The sequence below is a fragment of the Astatotilapia calliptera genome, chromosome 18 (assembly GCF_964374335.1).
Source record: "Astatotilapia calliptera chromosome 18, fAstCal68.1, whole genome shotgun sequence".
In the NCBI taxonomy this organism is placed as follows: Eukaryota; Metazoa; Chordata; class Actinopteri; order Cichliformes; family Cichlidae; genus Astatotilapia; species Astatotilapia calliptera.
The window spans coordinates 28,269,627-28,286,126 of NC_137439.1; the positions used below are offsets into that span (position 1 = coordinate 28,269,627).

Here is a 16,500-nt window from a genome sequence, read left to right on the forward strand (position 1 = left end):
ATATGTGGCTAGCTTTTTCGGGTTAATTAGCTCAAGTCTTTTTATTCCAAATCATCAAGGGCACATCTAGCAAACCAGTATTAGCAGTTATTACTAAATAACTTTCTTACATTCAAACAGAAAATTCTGAAACTTGTCAGCAGACACTTAAGATATAGGTATAAGAAACTAAAAAAAGTTTTAATCACTCTTCATACTTTTAAAGCTGCTCTACATGCTGCTGCTTGCACACACCTCCATGGCTGCGATCAAGGCCTATGGTGACATAGAAGTCTTACCTCACCTCCCCTACCTTTAGGCTGTCCCTGCTCTGTCCCTCTTCACTCTCACACACACGAACTCCAGACCTGCATTCATCTCTTTCCTCTGATCCCCCCCACCCGAGACATACAAAACTCTAAACATCGCCCTTTGACTGACTGCCCCACCCCCACTTGCACACGAACTCTTTCCCGAAAGCACTCTGATTGTATGACACTAGTGTTCATTGTATTATGTTGTACATAGGACTTTTGTTTTGTTTTTATCTTTAAGTTGTTCACTGTACACTGTAGACCGTGGGAGCATTACAATTTAAAATCCCTGTGTATCATCTGTACATGTGGGTTTTCAGAATAAAGCTGACTTTGAATTTGACTTGAGTCAAGCTCTGCACATATCTCTAAGGCCCAGTCAACCATGCTACAGGAGCTAATCTTTCCCGCTTGTATCCAGGATATCATTTTTTTCTGTCATGATCCATATGTAATGACCATTGTCTTACACAGTTTTTGATCAGCTCTTAAAGAGACTTTGGTGAGAATTAAGTTTTATGCCATATGCTTGTGACTTTTTATGCTTTTTAGGCAGTATTTTACATACTGCCTAAAAGGTATTAACATTGAAATTTAAATTTAGCTCAGCTGTTTCACCAAATTTTGGATCCCTGCACCATTCAACAGAAATTCAAGAAACATCTTAAATATGTTGCAATACAAGTATCAAGAATTTAGAGTAATTTATGTCAAGCTGCAGTTCAGAAAGCAAATATGAACCTAAAGTGCTCCATTATTTCATGCATCTGCGTTACATCATGCCAAATAATTCTTTAAAAAATATTAAAACTATTTATATCATAATTACGTGAAATATGACTCTTTTGTATTTTCTAGTGTCTTCTTTACCCTTTGAAAATATTATCTACTAAATAGTCTACTGATTTCTGTTATTTAGTCAAGAGAACAAATGTTTGTTTATATAAAACCATTCATACAAAAGAATGTTGAATAAGATTTTCAACAAAGATCAGTAAATTAAAAGAAATCTTACACTATAATAATATAAGGGTTAGGGAGAGGTAATACACACACAAAAAAATCCAAGAAATGTCACTTTTGGGGACAGTGGAAATTCTTGCAATTTCACACACTTCCACTAGGGGAAACATAGAGTTATACGCAGATTGCGAAAATTTTGGGGGGCAATGTCATACACATACACAAAAAATCTAAAAAATGTCACTTTTGGGGACTGGTGAGATTTTTGGATTAAAATACGTTTTAGAGCATGCTGAACGTTGTTAGAGGTAAATCTAATTGGGGACGGTGGTTTTGGTCCCCAAAGGGAGATGTGTCCTAAATTGACTGGTGTGTGAGCTGATAGAAGTCCCCAATTTTGACACAAGCAAACTCTCACACACACACACACACACACACACACACACACACACACACACACACAAATGACAACATGCAGTGAATGCGCAACATCATCGTTCACGTAGTGGAGGATGGAGACAATGTCTTTGCCCCTAAGAGCATTTATAGAGATACAAAAACATGTTGATATCACTGTCAGGGCCAGTGTGCACATGTGTTTGGTGATTTTAAAACAATTACCTGGGACAGCGCTCCTTCAGCTGCTCACAAAGAGACTGAACGAACCAGCTTCCATCGACTATATGTCTAAGTGAAGCATGATCTTCAACAGTGGCTATGGCAACCAGAACATCAGCTTCCTCAGGGATGGTCAATGGTGAAGTTCTCCATATCGTTCATCTGCACTCCACGCTGTATGTTACTTCCTTGGCAGGCCTGGATCAGGAACACTTTGGGCTTACCGGTGAGGACGGACTGGTCACACCCCCTGAACTTTCGGGTAATTTCTTTAATGGGGAGGGGGTTCCTGTCAGTTCCCAAAGCTACACCCCTTTTTCCGTGACTCAGAATAGAGCAGATGAAAGCATCACCGTGCTCAAGAACCTGCAGAGGATCAACAAAGCTGCTGCCATCCCACTCTTTAAAATTGAACTTCTGCAGCTGAGACATGTCTGCCAGGGAAGCAACAAACGTCAGTACCTGATCCATCTGATCCTTGTTCAGGTCTTCACACATCAGCACTCTGAAGCCCAGACACCTGAACACCTCTGCCAAGCTTTCTGCAAAAAATGTAATTAGAGAAAAATATTTTAGCACCAGATACTAACAAGAAAGAATAAAAAATCTGCCCCTGAAACTTACGGGCGTCTTTATCTGTCCCTCTTCTCTGTGAACCATCCTTGAAGTTCTTATTGTTTATGATCACGCAGAGGCCGACGGGCCGGCTAATGATTTGATAAACATCCTAAAGAGTGGACACCAAGATTTTACATGTGTTACTACAGGATGCGTAACCACAGAATTTCATCTACATATCTGCCTCAAGCGATGTCACAAGTGTAGGAGGCTGGTTCTGCATCAGCATCTTCCCTGTGACATATTCCCATCTTGTGGCAGAACATGTGAGGGAAGAACAATAAAACTGAGGTAAACAACCAAACACAACAGGAGACAGTGTATTTCTATACAGTGTTGCGTGAACTGGACATGTGTGTGCTTAATAGACTGGCAAATTACAGCAGGATTTTCCTATCCTCGGTCAGAAGGCACAGGTGACTTATATGATGAAAAAGAGGGTCCACAGCAATGATAATTAGGGTTCCTTTAATCCAAACATCTCCAGAAGTGAATTCGTGTGAGTATATGTATGTGTGGTTCTGTAAAAATAACAGAAATTACAATTAGCAAACAATTAAGTCAACCAAACTGGTCTAAATAATACAGAAAGGGTTGAACAGAAATGACTAAATACCACCCCCTGGCGGACACAAATGGGCTGCTGCACAGGGATAGACTCCATCTTTACTTTGGGCAGCTCAGTTCACAAGGGTAGCGCCATTTTGGTCAAATCAGCGCGAATATACATTGCCTCGTGGCTACACGAACAGCTGGAAAACTCTACTAAGCATCACCCAATGTACATAGCTAAATATATGATAAGTTACAACCATAGAACAAACAAATACAAGGCACTTATCATTCACGCACACGCACTACACATGTTCAGTACAACAGCCCAGCTCCATCAGCGCTATCACGGTGAACCAGCGCAAACACCAACAAAGGATGGGAGGAATGTACCATCTTAGCAGTGGTTAGAGGGGGTCCGTGGAACAGTCTATATACACAAATCACAGGGGTTTTATACAGCCGCCCCCTAATGTGTATAACACATTAGTAAACATTAAAAACCCATGTGAATATAACTAAGGACATTCAACTGACAGTTCAGGTAAAATGATAAGTTTTGACACAGGCCGTTGGTATTTATGTTCCCCAATGGCGACTTCAGCTACTCGCACCTGTCCATCCGGGCTGGGAAACACCTGTGTTACCTGTCCTACGGGCCAGGAAGCCCGTGGGAGCTGATAGTCCACCACCATGACAGTCTGTCCCACTTTCAAAGGTGGAGTAGTCTGGTTCCACTTCTGGCGAGGCTGCAGTCCAGGCAAGTAGCGCTGAATGAACTGAGTCCAGAACTGGTCCGCTACGACTTGGCTGTGACGCCATTTCCACCTTCCAAGTTCTTCTCTGGTTCCATAAACTGCCTGGGGAAGGGAAGCATCGCGCCGCCCCATGAGCAACATATTTGGCGTGATCGGATCAACATCTGCAATATCCGAGGAAACGTATCCCAGTGGCTTGGAATTAAGTATGCCCTCTACTTCAACAAGAACAGTAAGCAACAAATCCTCTGGCACCGCTTGACCTTTGAGGGCAACTTGAAGTGCAGATTTGACTGAACGGATCTCCCGTTCCCAGGCTCCCCCAAAATGTGGAGCATGCGGAGGGTTGAAGTGGAAAGTGATGCTCTGTTCACTGAGCTTCTCCTGCAGTCGTGGCTCCATCACTTTGAATGCCTCCTGCAGCTCTTTGTCTCCTCCTCTGAAATTGGTGCCCTGATCACTCAGTATTTCAAAGGGTTTTCCTCTTCGAGCAATAAATCTGCGCAGAGCCATGAGAAAGGAGTCAGTGTCCATACCAGTGAGAAGGTCGAGGTGAATGCAGCGGGTCGTAAGGCATTTAAATATAATGCCCCACCGTTTCTCTTGTCTCCTGCCTATCTTTATAGTGAAAGGGCCAAAACAGTCAATTCCTGTGGACCAGAATGGCGGCTGATTTAATCGCAAGCGGGTAGCAGGGAGATCAGACATCTTCGGTGAAACAGGCTTGGCTCTCCACTTCTTACACTCCAAACAGCGATACTGATGCTTCCTTATGGCCTGTCTGCCTCTTAAAATCCAATACCTGCGTCTCAATTCGGCAAAAACACGTTCTGGGCCAGGATGCAGGAGACGTGTATCATAGTCTTTGATGATGAGCTGAGTAGTAGGATGGTCTGGTGACAACACGATAGGATGCAGAGTGTCAACATCCATCTGCTCTGCTCGCCGGAGACGTCCACCTACTCGTATGAGGCCAAGCTGACTGTCATATTCGGGAGAAAGGTTGCTCAGTCTGCTGTCTTTGTACACCTCTTTCCCAGATTTGAGTGTGTGTACTTCAACAGGGAAGCTATCTTGTTGTGCCTGTTTGAGAATTTGAACTTCAGTCTCTAGTCGTTGTGCCGCTGACATAGGGAGGACAGCCGCCCCGTGAGAAGACAGGTGGGTGGCCTGCACCAAATCAGCCCAGGTGTTGTATGCAGGATCAGACTGTGCCAAATCTGTAGTGACATAGGCACAGAAAGCTGATTTCTTTAACTCAGTATTATCTTCAGTGTCTGTACTCACAGTAGGTCGTGCTGGCCACTGCTCAGATGCTTGTCTCAGGAAGGGGGGCCCATCCATCCACCGGGTAGGTTTTGACAGCTCACGTAATGGTTTTCCCCGGGTGATGTCATCTGCTGGGTTCAAAGCCGAGGGGACATACCTCCAGCTGGCAACCTCAGTCAGCTCCCACTCTTGCCACCGCTGGAGTAACTCGCCCTCGATGGGATCATCCCAGTTCCTGTCGTTCTGCCACAGACATTGAACAATAACCTTTGCCCGGGTCGTGAAGGGGATGATGAAGCCCAGTGGGTCGTATTGAGAGGCGAGGATGCTGTAGATATTTCTCATGGTTGACTCCTGAGGAACCACTGGCTGACATCTGTAGGCGATCTGGTCTGTGGAACAGTGCCATGCCAAGCCTAAGGTTGGTTCTTGGGGATCTGGTTGGTGTTCAGTCAACCACAGCTCGCAGGTAGGGGACTTTGCTTCAGAGGGGAGATGAGCAATGGCCTCTGGGTAGTTACTGGCCCACTGTTTGATTTCGAAACCACCAGTAGATAGCAACTCACTGATGTTATCGACAAGTGGTCGTGCCTGTAAAGCAAAGGGCAAAGATTGCAAACAGTTATCGACATAAAATGAGCGCAGCACTGAGTCTAGTACTTGTTCATTGCCATCTTTATGATCCTGCACATGGCGCTGAAGGGCATACGTGGCACAACAGGGGCTGCATGTGGTTCCAAAGGGCAGGACACACCACTCATAAATGTCCGGGCTTCGATCTCTTTCCATATCTCTCCACACGAATCTCAGCAGGGGCCGGTCATGCGGAAGAAGCCGCACCTGATGGAACATACCTCGTATGTCCCCACTCACAGCAACAGGGTGCTCCCTAAATCTCAGCAGGACACCTATTAAGGATGGACCGAGAGTTGGACCTGGTAGCAGCTGATCATTAAGGCAGTCTTGCCTGTATTGGAAGGAACAGTTGAAAACTATCCTAGGCTTATTGTTATGATGCACAATATGATGGGGAATGAACCAGGATTCATTTGTGCGGTTTGCCTCTTCAGGAGTGAGTTTTCTTACATAACCTGCTTGTTCCAGTTTGTGTATTTCTGCATTGTACACAGCCGCTAGATCAGGATCTTTAATCAGGCGCTTCTCGGTGGACCGAAGGAGAGCCATCACTGCGTCATGGTCAGTTCGTAGTTTAGTGGAGTCTCTGCGGCGGAGCAGAGGAGTAGCATAGCGAGCTATTCCATCCACCTGTACACGTTCTGTGGTTTTCTGCAGTAACTCCAGTGCCTCTTTGTCTTGTTTAGAGCGAGTTACCTCTTTCTCTGATCGAAAGGGGAGCACATCTAACTGCCACAGCTTCTCAACGTTCTGTCTTAGCGCTTGAGAGGGAGATGGTAACAGGGATGTGTGCAGACATGAAGCTTCAGTAGGTAGATGTAGAAAGGTAGCCGGTCCCTGGATGGCCCAACCGAGGTTAGTGTTGACAGCAACAGGGCTGCCTAGTGGACCGACTTTGACAGGTGACAGAGGGGTGATGAGCTGGACATTATCTGAGCCTATAAGAAGCATAGGCTGCACATCCTTAAATGCTTTGATGGGAACGTCGGCCAGATGTGGATATCTCTGACGGAGTATGTCCACTGGACAGGATTGTTTTGCCAGATTAAGTTCTTTAGCAGTGAAGACACGTCTGATGTGATGTTTGATTTGGGGAGAGCTGGGTGCGCTTAGTTCAAAGGAAACAGATGCGCCTTGTAACTGTGACACCTCCTGCCTGATGGTTCGTAGTTTGAGGGACTCCTCTGTGATATTCAATTGCAGGTAATGAACCGCTGCAGATAGAACAATAGTCCGCTCTGATCCATCGTCAAGAATGGCGTAGGTGGACAGAGATCGCTCATTATTGTGGAGGGTAACTGGGACCACTTTAAGCATGACTCTGCCTGAATGAGTGACTTGGTCCAAATACACCATGCTGGAGGCTGTACTCAATGTCAGGATACTCTTGTTTGAGCTGGAGGCAGCTTCATGAAGGATCTGCAGGTGTTGTTCTCCGCAGGTGGCACAAGGTTTCTTCAGATTGCAACTGTCAGGCTGGTGACTCCGACCACATCTCCAGCATCTCTTATTGTCATTAATCCATGTAATAATCTGTGTAGTACTCAGCTTACTGAAGTCAGAACAGGAACTCAAGTAATGTTCTGTACTGCTACAGAAGGGGCAGTAGGGCTTAAATTTCTCTCTTTTCTTCCCTTTCATCGGTTCTTTACTGTCAGTAGGGGCTGAAGTGGTATTAGCCGTCGGTGTTGTAGGCTTGTCAGTGCCATAGTAGACTGATGAGGATGTCTTTAATGGTCGGGATGACTTGTCTCTACGATCTGAGCGGGGTTTATCAGATATGTAGCTTTCTGTAGCCCTTCGTGATATCTGTATGGCCTGTGACTTCCTCTCTAACCACTGTGCAAAGTCAGGGAGAGCATAGGTGTTAGCTGAGTCACTCTGCAAGATGCCCTTTGCAAGACAATTGTCACGGTCCTGGGTCGGGTCGACCCAGCATTTTGAGTTTCTTATGTTTTGGTTTATTTTTGCATTATGGATTGGTTATTCTCTGGTGATACTGTTTTGATTACAATTATATTCTGATTCTTTAGTTATCTGATGATGATGTTGATGACGATGATGATTATGTCTGGTTTAGGTTTTGTTATCTTGCCCTTATGTTTGGTCTAGGTTGCCTGTGCTTGGTCTTCTCTGCCCGTATGTCCCTCTGTTTGTCCATGACGTCATTATGCCTGTTTACGAGTCTGTTTCTGTCTGGCGTGTGCTTCCTGTCTTATTTTGTAGGTCTGTGTCCTTTGTCAGTGCGTTCAGCTTTGTGCTCTCCCTGTCTCGTCAGTGTAATCAACGTCAGCAGTGTCTCCCAGCTGTTTCCTCTTTGCTCCGTTCACCTCTTGTATTTAGTGTCTGTGTCTTCCCCTACTCGGTGTCGCATCGTTAACGTCTGTTTACCCTCACTTCCTCCGTTTGCCAGCCAGCCTTCCTGCCTACTCATTCCGTTCTTCCAGTTTAGTTAGTGTTTTTCTGTTCTGCTTCTTACCAGCAATAAAGCTGTGTGTTTTGAATTACTTCCGCCTCAGTGAGTCCTGCATTTTGGGTCCTCTCTCCCTGCCTGCCCACACTCAGACATGACAGAACGATGCGACCACAACCAGGACCCAGCGGACTCGTCCCGGGAGTATGACCTCTCCCGCATCCAAGGTTTGATGAAGCGGATTTCCCACACCCAAGACACTAAGACTATAGTGGTTGGGATTAACGCCATCAAAGCCGTCCTGGAGGGAAATCCTCACCTGCGCCAGCTGAGAGGATTTATGGGCTATATGGACCAGCTGCACGAAGCCCAGGAGGTGCTACAAGCTCGGGAACTCGCGGCTTTTGCCCGCTCCCAGTTTGCTAACCCGAAGCCACCGCAGCAGCAGCCGCGGAGCACGGAGCTTCGCGCTACGCAGCAGCGACGGTCACGGGGGAGAGGCGTCTCCACTCCTCTGCCGCGGGATTCCTCCGCGTGCTGTTCCGAGCCAAATTCACCGGCCTCCTTCTTGGCAGCGATGTGGTCAGAGGATGAGGAGCAAGTTGTCATCCCTCCGCCATCACAAGTTTCCTCCGCCACTTCCGTTCCCTCGTCTGGGAGGAAACGCCGCTCACGCCGCCGGCACCCCTTACCTCAACTGGATTCGGGAACTTCTGAGCAGCCGGCTGGGGTGAGTGACAAGAACACTTTTTCTGTCTCGTCTGCGGGGGGCTGTTCCCTCTCAGGGGATTTAAAGGACTTTGTTCATTCTCCTTTGGAGCTTAGAACCATACACGGCAAACCGAAGGTTAACCCAGAGACTAAAAATTCCAGAGAAGCGCTTGTTGCTGCTAAACTAGCGTCTCCTGACCCTATTGGGCTAGTGCAGCCTGCTCTTCCCCCCACTGGCAGCTCAGCCGAGCCGTCTTTGTCTCCTATTTCTACTAAGAGCCCAGACGAGCTCAGCCTGCCTGCTAAAGACTGTTTTTTACCTGCCCACTCAGAGCAGGGGAACCCAAGGAAAACTGTTTTCTCTGAGCCCATCCAGCGGGTTAAACTGTGCTCTGGAGGCTCAGGAGAACATAGGCCACCACCCTCTTTACGTTTGCTACAAACACCTCTTCAGCCAGAAGCTCAGTTAGCTGCCCGGCAGTCCCCGGTTCAGTCTCCTCCTGTTCTCCAGTCAGTTCAGTCGAGTTCAGTGCACTCTCTTGTATTGCCAGCACCTCAGCCACTAGCACTGCCTGCACCTCAGCCACCATCTCCACCCACTCGTTTTCAGGAGGAGGATAGCCCCACACAGACTTTTGTTGCTCCACAAGACCTGGCTACCTTTGTGACTTTTGCTCTCTCCAGGGCCTCCCCAGAGGTTAGATGTCAGCATTCAGTTAACTCTGGCCCCCTGGATGTAAAGAAGCCAGCGCTACCTGTTTTTTCCCTGCCAGAGGCCCGTGTGCCTGCTGGTTCTGTTGCGTCCCTGCCAGAGGCCCGTGTGCCTGCTGGTCCTGTTGCGTCCCTGCCAGAGGCCCGTGTGTCTGCTGGTCCTGTTGCGTCCCTGCCAGAGGTCTCCGCGCCTGCTGGTCCTGTTGCGTTCCTGCCAGAGGTCTCCGCGCCTGCTGGTCCTGTTGCGTTCCTGCCAGAGGTCTCCGCGCCTGCTGGTCCTGTTGCGTTCCTGCCAGAAGTCTCCGCACCTGCTGGTTCTGTTCTGTGTGTGCCAGGGGCTCCAGTGCCCACTGGTTCTGAGACTGTTTTTGCTGGGGGGCCCGAGGAGCCCGTCCAGCCATCTGCCTCGTCAGCTGGGGGGCCCGAGGAGCCCATCCAGCCACCAGCTGCTCCACCAGCAGCCTCATCCACGCTTGCAGCAGCAGTTTCATCCATGCCGCCACCTGCTGCAGCCCCTCCGTCTGCATCCTCCACGCCGTTGCCTGGTCCGGATTCAGCATCCTCAGCGTCGCCTGGTCCAGCGCATGCTTCGGCTTCATCCGCTTCACCTGGTCCAGCCTCCGTGTCTTCATCCTCGCCTGGTCCAGCCTCCGTGTCTTCATCCTCGCCTGGTCCAGCCTCCGCATCAGCTGCTTTGCCTGGTCCAGCTTCAGCATCCTCATCAGCTGCTTTGCCTGGTCCAGCTTCAGCATCCTCATCAGCTGCTTAGCCTGGTCCAGCTTCAGCATCCTCATCAGCTGCTTTGCCTGGTCCGGCCTCCGCTTCTGCTTCAGCATCGCCCGGTCCGGCATCCTCATCTGCATCGCCCGGTCCGGCATCCTCATCTGCATCGCCCGGTCCGGCATCCTCATCTGCATCCTCCTCGCCCGGTCCGGCGTCTGCTTCAGCATCCTCCTCGCCCGGTCCGGCGTCTGCTTCGGCTTCCTCCTCGCCCGGTCCGGCGTCTGCTTCGGCTTCATCCGCTTTTCCTGGTCCAGCCACGGCTTCATCCTCCTCGCCTGGTCCAGCGTCTGCTTCGGCTTCATCCGCTTCGCCTGGTCCGGCTCCCGCATCTTCATCCTCGCCTGGTCCGGCTCCAGCCTCCTCACCAGCTGCTGCCTCGCCTGGCCCGGCTCCAGCCTCCTCACCAGCTGCTGCCTCGCCTGGCCCGGCTTCAGCCTCCTCACCTGCTTCAGCGTCACCTGGTCCAACTTCAACTTCAGCATCAGCTTCGTCTGGTCCGGCCTCCGCTTCCGCCTCGTCTGGTCCGGCCTCCACTTCGCCTGGGGCTGCAGGGGCCACGAAGCCTTCAGGTCCCCTACTACCGCCTCCACATCGTCGGTCGTCTGCCAGGCCGCTTGTTGGGCATCTCCGCCACCGTGGGCGCCCTCCTGAACACCCTCCTGGACGCCGCCACTATCTTCCGCGTGGCCGGCCCCCGGATCTGCTCTGTCGCCGCCACTGCCTTCCGCGTGGCCGGCCCCCGGAACTGTTTGCCCGTCGTCGCAGTTGCCGTCCACACGGTCGGCCCCCGGAACTGAACTGTTTTGGCCTCCTGCACTGTCGGCCTCCGGGTCGGCCCCCTGAACTTGACCTTCTGGGTCTTTCTGGGCTCTGTCCCTCCTTCCTGGTCCCCCGCCGCCCACCCTGGTTGGGTTGTTTTCTGTTTTTGGCTGTTTTTTGTGCTTCTGTTGGGCGGTCTGGAGCCCGCCCTTGTGGGGGGGGTACTGTCACGGTCCTGGGTCGGGTCGACCCAGCATTTTGAGTTTCTTATGTTTTGGTTTATTTTTGCATTATGGATTGGTTATTCTCTGGTGATACTGTTTTGATTACAATTATATTCTGATTCTTTAGTTATCTGATGATGATGTTGATGACGATGATGATTATGTCTGGTTTAGGTTTTGTTATCTTGCCCTTATGTTTGGTCTAGGTTGCCTGTGCTTGGTCTTCTCTGCCCGTATGTCCCTCTGTTTGTCCATGACGTCATTATGCCTGTTTACGAGTCTGTTTCTGTCTGGCGTGTGCTTCCTGTCTTATTTTGTAGGTCTGTGTCCTTTGTCAGTGCGTTCAGCTTTGTGCTCTCCCTGTCTCGTCAGTGTAATCAACGTCAGCAGTGTCTCCCAGCTGTTTCCTCTTTGCTCCGTTCACCTCTTGTATTTAGTGTCTGTGTCTTCCCCTACTCGGTGTCGCATCGTTAACGTCTGTTTACCCTCACTTCCTCCGTTTGCCAGCCAGCCTTCCTGCCTACTCATTCCGTTCTTCCAGTTTAGTTAGTGTTTTTCTGTTCTGCTTCTTACCAGCAATAAAGCTGTGTGTTTTGAATTACTTCCGCCTCAGTGAGTCCTGCATTTTGGGTCCTCTCTCCCTGCCTGCCCACACTCAGACATGACAACAATATTCAGCAAAACTGTCTTGATAGGAGAAGGGGAGTTTACTCAAAAGCCTGTCCACATGGGAACCACACTCTAGTTCGCTCTTAGCAGCTCCTTCCATGGAGTTTAGTAGTCCCACCAAACTACTAACTGATAGAGCAAAGTCTTCAAACCCCTGTGCATCTCCAGCTTTCACTGTGGGAGCTCTCAAAATGTTGTTAATTTCACCTTGGACTAATTGGCGTGGTTGTCCATAGTAATTCCAGAAGTACTTGGAATTTGTAATCCTCAGACAGGTGTGGGTGTGGTCCCAAAACTCCATCCAGACCTTTCTTCAGTAGCAGAAAATCACTCTCTTTTCCTGTGGTGAAGCGGATCAGGTTGGGTTTAGGGATGCCATAAGAAGAGGAAATAGCCATCTCCATCAAGTTCGGTCTCTGAGAGGAAAGCAGAGATGAGGAGTGTTGTGGGCTGCTCTGAATTACATCATGCTGTGAACTGACAGGTGGAGGTGCAGCTGGAGCAGGATGCCGATAGGTATACTGTGAGCTAACAGCAGGTGGCAGCACTTGTGTAACGTATGGCTGACTGAGAGGTGGGCCTGAAGTCCAAGGCGGATAGCCTGGAGAGGGCATGCCAGGCGGCAGCGGGACAGGGTACTGCATAGTGCCAGGGATACTAAACTGAGCAGCACTGTGTGGCACAGACCACTGTGGGGTTGATGACTGCCAATTCAGGTCTCTTTGCTGATACCAGGGAGGATGTTGCTGTTCTGTTGCTGTAAATGCAGACCGGTGTACCACTGGTGTTGGCTGAGCAGCTGATGGCATAGAAGAGTGGACGTATGGAGGGGACTGAGGAATAGGTCGGTTAACAGGGAGAGTAGGAGCTGTTAACTGTAATATTTGAGGGTTATCAACTTGATGAGCTGTGGAAGGGGAGGTCTGCTGTACAGTATGAGACTGAGGGCCAGGTATTACTGGAGATATGGGGGGGGGGGTGTTTTCTAGTCCGCCCATAGGAGGAGCTTGTGTAGGATTATTATCCACAGTTAGTAAAGGCATACTATGGCTCCGGGCCTGGGTTTGTAACTGTACTTGGGGGGTTCTTTGGCCAAAGTTCAAAGACACTTGTATAGCGCTCTGTATCTCCCTCATCTGCTCCTGTACCTGGGTAACACACTGCTCCATCCTCCTTATTCTCTCCATCTCTGGTGAGCCATCGATGCCAGCGGTTTGGTGTATTGGAGTAGCTGCATTAGTGTTCGGTGGAACTGGGTTAGTCGGCTGTGGGGGATAGGTCCAGATGAAGTCATCCAGATATCTTGGAGCCCTATGTGGTCTCCTTTGCCGGGCACCTTGTTGTTCTTCATCATATCGGGATACAGCCATGTTAGGAAATGCTGTAATTAATCCGGCTCGAAGGACCACTTGAACTGGACATGTGTGTGCTTAATAGACTGGCAAATTACAGCAGGATTTTCCTATCCTCGGTCAGAAGGCACAGGTGACTTATATGATGAAAAAGAGGGTCCACAGCAATGATAATTAGGGTTCCTTTAATCCAAACATCTCCAGAAGTGAATTCGTGTGAGTATATGTATGTGTGGTTCTGTAAAAATAACAGAAATTACAATTAGCAAACAATTAAGTCAACCAAACTGGTCTAAATAATACAGAAAGGGTTGAACAGAAATGACTAAATACCACCCCCTGGCGGACACAAATGGGCTGCTGCACAGGGATAGACTCCATCTTTACTTTGGGCAGCTCAGTTCACAAGGGTAGCGCCATTTTGGTCAAATCAGCGCGAATATACATTGCCTCGTGGCTACACGAACAGCTGGAAAACTCTACTAAGCATCACCCAATGTACATAGCTAAATATATGATAAGTTACAACCATAGAACAAACAAATACAAGGCACTTACTTATCATTCACGCACACGCACTACACATGTTCAGTACAACAGCCCAGCTCCATCAGCGCTATCACGGTGAACCAGCGCAAACACCAACAAAGGATGGGAGGAATGTACCATCTTAGCAGTGGTTAGAGGGGGTCCGTGGAACAGTCTATATACACAAATCACAGGGGTTTTATACATTGCGTGTGTGTGTTACCGTGCTGACATGAAGACACTTGGACAGGCTCGGATAAAAGGGGGGTACAACTCAGCTGTAAACTCGCCAGCAGAGGGAAAGTTTCTTTAATGGCGCCATCGGTTTGCAGGAGGTTCAGGAAGTCTTTGCATTTATCTTCTCCTTTATTCATGATCTTATCCACGAGCTCATTGACGTGTGTCTCCGCATTTGCGTTGCTGATGCTTTTAAGATTGTTGTATTCCCGGTGAGTGATCAGCTTATTCTCATAAACTTTGTTGAGAATTAGCCTGTGGTCTCCGGACAGAATCTCATGAATGGCTGTTTTATTGCTCCTTATTGCATTTTGGGCCAACATGCTGAATCTGCGCAAAGGAAAGAGTCAGAGGTGATCCTAAACACTACTGTCTATGAGACGGAAGTGGTTTATTACAGCTTACTATCGTAATAATAGCTGCACATTATATTACATAAAACGTAATTCTCTTACGGTGAAATGTATGGTTGTAGTTGTGTGTCTTATTTTGAAAGAACTATTTACGCGTTACCATAGCGACCAGAGAGCGTTAAGAAGCAGAGAGGAGGATGTCACTGTCATTGTTGCTGGCGCACAGCTCAAGTCACGTTTATTATTATATTTACAAAATACCACAGTTTCTTTTTTTTATTCTTTTTTTGTATTTATCCGTGACACCTTAAAGGTCGTTCCCTGAAAATATTGTCTGACATTAAAGTGGTCTGTGGTGCAAAAAGGTTGGGGACTCCTGCTGTACAGTACAGAATGCGTTTAGCTTGTCGAATTTACATAAATCTTCGATCGCTAGCAGTGTAACTCTGAAGTGCTGTACTGTATGTTTGTAAGTTCTCTCACAAACAAACACTACAATGCCGACGAAACGTTTTGCACCCTCAAATGCACCTTTAGGTTTCATTCCATAATACTGGACTTATGTTTCTACGAAGGTTTGAACTCTAAGAGTGTTTAAACAAAAGAGAAAAGTGTGAAAATGTTCGTGCCTGTCTGAGAAAAGTGTATAAAGCATGTAGTGAGGGGTTTTACAGTCTTAACATCTATAATAATTGTAAAAAATAAAGTTGGCTACTTCACGGATTTCACCTACCGCGGGTTATTTTTTGAACGTAACACCAGCGATAAACGAGGGGCTGCTGTATTATTAATAGTAGTGTCTGGGACATCTAATTGATTAACATCAACATTGATTATTATGCACTATTATTTTTGTTCAAGGAGAGCAAAAAATATAAAACTCTCTCTCAGCTTGTTTGTTGCCAAAAATGGCCACTTTTTGTGTATGTTCACAAAATGCTATAAAATGTATATTTCTTAAAACATTTATCTACTACAGCAGCAGCACTTTCTGCACCTGCATAAACTCCAGGACACATTTACTAACGGTGTTTGTTGCTGTATGTGCTGCAGCTTTGAATTTGTTAATAATATATATTTTGTTAATATTTTGGCTATGGTGTCTTGTTTTGAAATGTACAAGAGTAAAAGTATTTTTAGCAGGTGCTTCAAAGCTAAGTTTGACTGGGAAACTCAAAGCTCAATAGGCTGTATCAACAGAAATTCACTGCAGCCTATGTAATATTTCATTCGTCATAATTTATTCTACTCTATCTTGCAAATACATATTTGTGTGGCAATGTCATGCACAACACACACAACTATTAGATCCTTAAGATCAAACCCGTGTCATTCTTTTGGTCCACTGCAGTGCAGTAGTCAAAAAAAAGAATAAGTGAAGTGTCCACAGATGGCCAGGATAGAGCCCAGAGTGTTAATGTTTAAAATGTATAAAAATATTATTGATTGCAATTCTTTACTGTTAATATCAACAATAAGCTTTTTATTTTGACATTACAAGTTTAAAAAAAATGCTGTTACATTTACATTTAATGCTGTTACACTGTAATCCTTTATTATAAGTATGGACACAGAATAAAGTGAACAACATTTTGAAATAAGTTTAATTGGAATTTTGTACTACGCAAAAAACAAAACAAAAAAACAACAACAACAACATATTAAACAAACAAACAAACACAGCCAGTGCCTTCATTTGTCCATTACATGTCAAACATAGCACTGACCCTTAGCCCCTGCTCATCAGCACATGCTTTCAAAAAGAGCTCCATGTCCTCTGCAAACTGAAAAACAAAGAGGAACAAGTCCCTTGCTCCAGTGTCTTCTTCCTCTGACATGTCTATTAAGACCCTCTGCTGGTCCCCTTGATTTAAGGACAGATATTTGGGCATTGTTACATGTCCACGGAAAAGTGCCTTATTTTGGACAACCCACTGCACAGCAGGACGCAGATCTTCAACAACTGCTGGCTCCTGTGTCAGGCAAATGGGGATGAAAACATAGTTATTTCTCTGTTGCAGAACAGTTTTTTAACAGTTATTCAAATGTCACT

The 16,500-nt window shown here is 47.3% G+C and overlaps 1 pseudogene across 1 annotated transcript; it reads right to left on the bottom strand.

Moving 5' to 3' along the window:
- Positions 1–1,873: 1,873 nt before the first annotated feature.
- LOC113010040 (caspase-3-like) lies at positions 1,874–14,418 on the bottom strand (annotated as a pseudogene). The gene is made up of 5 exons (XR_013903434.1): positions 14,081–14,418; positions 2,720–2,743; positions 2,669–2,676; positions 2,499–2,601; positions 1,874–2,416 (listed from the first exon to the last, which is right to left on the bottom strand). The product of XR_013903434.1 is annotated as a caspase-3-like (transcript).
- Positions 14,419–16,500: the final 2,082 nt, after the last annotated feature.